The sequence below is a fragment of the Carlito syrichta genome, unplaced genomic scaffold (assembly GCF_000164805.1).
Source record: "Carlito syrichta isolate Samal-C Ts95f unplaced genomic scaffold, Tarsius_syrichta-2.0.1 Scaffold313936, whole genome shotgun sequence".
NCBI classification, from domain to species: Eukaryota; Metazoa; Chordata; class Mammalia; order Primates; family Tarsiidae; genus Carlito; species Carlito syrichta.
Window position 1 is genome coordinate 752,503 of NW_007258032.1, and position 3,867 is coordinate 756,369.

Sequence of the window (3,867 nt, forward strand, 5' to 3'; positions counted from 1 at the left end):
GGGGGGAACCCTGAACATCCAGCTGCAGGATTAGAAGGACCACCCATATGTTCTCAGCCATCTCTCTCCCTTCCATATTAAAATGCCAACCCCCAAATGCCCTAATCCAACTTCTAGTAGTAGTCACTCAGCCCAGGGGCTGGGGGCATTTTTTAATGCTTTCTATAACAACAGTTGTGGGCTGTGATTAAGAAATGATGTTGGTCCACCTGTGTGGTGAATGTGTAGAGCAGTTCCTCTCCTCCGTCAGGTATGGGCACTTTGCATCTGCCTGCACTTGTAGAGCAACTATTTTTTTCACAGCCATCTTTTTCATAGCATCTCTCTTGCAAGAGGTTTTTTTTAATAGTTAAAGATCCAAAGGTGAGCAGCTTGAGATTGTGTGTCCAGAGTGGGTCTGGCTATTCAAGGGTTACGAGTATTTTTGAGGGAGCCAATGAGAGGTTTCCTTTTGGTGGTAGTCAAAACCTTGGTGCCCAGTCAGAGCCAATTGTGAGACAGGTGATGTAGGGACACACTGGGCTGGAAGGGTCTAGATCCACTTTGAAGATCCAGTGACCTTAGCCTCCTCTCTTAGACTAGGTCCTTAATGGGTGAGAGCCATGAAAAGGAGGGGGATGGGGTGGAGAAGAGAAAAAGGAGGGAGGAGACGCCTGTGAATAAGAATGAGAAAGAAAAGATGGAAAGGAAATAAATCCCACTGGGAGCACTGTTGTCCTTTCCCACATCTTTGGCGCTTGAACGTCTTCAAAGGTTTCCATGGAGATAAATGAGCTCAATTTATGGTCAGATGTAGCAGGTAGTGCCTGTCCTCAGAAACTAATTCTGCCCCCCATCTCCAACACTTTCTTTCTCAGGGCCTTGACTGCTTCCCAGGGCAGTGAGGAGCTGGGTCTGTGATCTCCAAGTTCCCTTTTCCAGCTCTGAATTCTATAACTGGAATTAAGAAGAAATGACCACATAGTGTTTAACAGTCCATATCTCCCTGTTCTAAGAAAATGGCCATTGCCTCCATTGCTCTTGTGAATATTGACATCCCTTCTGCCTTCTCTCCTTTCTTCCCACCTCCCCCTTTTCATGCTTTCTTTTCTCCTCCCTAATTATAATCTCTCTTCTGACTCTTTGTGTTGTGGTTTGAATGTGCCCCCCAAAGTTCATGGGTTAGAAATCCCTGATGCAACGGTGTTGAGAGGGAGGAGCTTTAAGAGGTGATTAGATAGCGGGGTGTGGTGGCATGCGTCTTTAGTTCTAGCTACTTGGAAGGCTGAAGAGGGAGGAGCTTTAAGAGGTGATTAGGTAGCAGGGGGTGGCGGCATGCGTCTTTAGTTCCAGCTACTTGGAAGGTTGAGGCCGAAGGATTGCCTAAGCCCAGCAGGTCAAGGCTGCCATGGCAGTGAGCATGCCACTGCACTCCAGCCTGGGTGACAAGAATGAGACTCCAACTCAAAAAAAAAAGAAGTGATTAGGTCGTGAGTGCCCTACCCTCATGAATTAATTAATGCTGTTATCTCAGGAGTGAGTTCCTGATAAAATGATGAGTTTGGTCCCGTTCTTTCTTCCTCTCTCCCATGTCATGCCTTCCACCATGTTATGATGCTGCAGGAAGGCCATCACCAATATGGTCCCTCAGTCTTGGACTTCCCAGCCTCTGGAACCGAAAGCCAAATACATTTCTGTTTATTATAAATTACCCAGCCTGTAATTTTCTATTATGCTGGGCAAAAAAGACTAAGACACCCTGGCTGGCACAATTAGAGGAACAATCTAGAATAGCTTGCCTCCCTCTCTAGCGAAACAACTAACAAGGTGTCACATCTATTGAACATCTATTATGGTCGTAACAGGCAGGCAGTGTCAGGTACACCAATTACCACCACTGTATAACAAGTGACTGCTGTGTCTGGTATGATGTCAGGCATTTTACCAACACAATTTAGACCTCACAACAACCCTGTAAGTGTTTTAGTCTCATTTTACAGATGCCACTGTCAAGGACCAAATCGTGTAGTAAAAATTTAGATCATTTTCTGCTTTCCATTAAGGATATACCCAAGCTTAGAAGAAGAAACTATCCTCCTAGCACTGTCAACCTCTGACAAAGACGAACGCCTCACATTGGAATTGAGTAGCTGGCACTGTGATCTCATTAGCTCCTGGTGCTACAGGTAAAGGTGAGGATACCTGGGGCTCCATGGGGGCCCCCAGATTAGTCTCGATCAATGGTTTTCAAACTTTAACAGAACCACCTAGGAATAGAGGTAATTTTACTAAAATATAGATCCTGCCCCCCCCCCCAAAGATTCTGATTTAGAAGTCTGGGACCTGAGAATTTGCATTTCTAACAAATCCCCAGGAATATTGAAGCTCCCAGTCATGGGAGCACACTTTGAGCACCACTGGCCTAGACCAGAGTTCTTCAAACTTCTTAGATGGCAAACCACAATAGGATTATGCTGTCATGGAAAGATGTTTGGTCGTTGTCCCCAGTTCCTGACACACAGCTCTGAAAACCCTTGGAATTTACTGAATGATGGGGTGATAGGAGTATTTTTTGTTCTAGAGGAGACTCTCGAAAGACCCCTAGATGGTGCTACAGGTGAAGGTGAGGATGGCAGCTGGTCACTAGGAAGACCAAGTCTTTGGTCAAAGCTTGGAACTTTCAGCCTTATGCCCCAACCTCCAGGGAGGAGAAAGGCACAGGAGATTGAGTTAATGATTTAATCAATCATGCCTATGTAGTTAAACCTCCAAAAATATCCCCTTAATAGTGGGGTTCTGGGAGCTTCCAAATTGGTGAATACATGGAGGTGCTAGGGGGTGTGGTGTGCCTGAATTCTATCTTTCTTTTTTCATCCTTCAGTGTATTTTAGAGATAATTCCCTATCAGTATATATAGAACAGCAACTCCAGAATTTTGATTCTTCTTATGATGGTACAGTAATCCTTTGTATGTATAGCTATACTATAATTAATTTCATCAGTTTTGTAATGATGGGCATTCAAGTTCTTTTATCTTTGATATTAGAAAGACTGTTGCAGTGAATTTCCTTAATCACCTGTCATTTCAACATGTAGGAATATATCTGTAAAATAAGTTCCTAGAAATAGAATTGGTTAGTCAAAGATTTGTTAATTTGTAATTTTGATAGCTATTGCCATATTGTTCTTCACAGGGGTTTTGTCAATTTCTGTTTTCAATAATAAAAATAATCCCAGTTTTCCTGCTTTCTCTCCAATTAAAATTGGTTTTTAAAAACTGCTTAATATTTTCTTTAAAAGATAGGTAAAAATGCTATTGTAGTATCTTATTTTTTTCTGATTTCTAGTAAAGTTGACCCTTTGATTATGCGTTTGTCTTTCCTTTTCTGTGAACTGTTGATATCCATTGTCCATTTTATAATGGGTTGCTTATATTCTTGTTGATTTGTAGGTACTCTCTCATGCATTACAGAAATTAGTCCTTTGTCTGTGATCTGAGTTGCAATTATCCCCTAGATTGCTGTTTGCCATTTTTGGTTTATGCACTTTTATTACTTTTTAGATTTCTATGCAGTTGAATCTATTAATTTTCTCTTTTATGACTTCTGGGTCTTGCTTTATACTTAAAAAAAAAAAAGTTCCCTGTGCTATGGGATGTATCAGGATTTAATCAAGTGCACTTATAGTTTATTTTTTTCCATTTACTCTTTAATCAATCTGGGATTCATTCTGATGTAATATATGAGTTGTGGGTTGGGATTCGACTTTGCTTTATCCAGATGGCTATCCAGTTGTGTTAATACCACTTTCTGAATTTTAAAAGTGTTTTTTTTTTGTTTGTTTTTTTTTGAGTTGGAGTCTCATTCTGTCGCCCAGACTGGAGTGCAG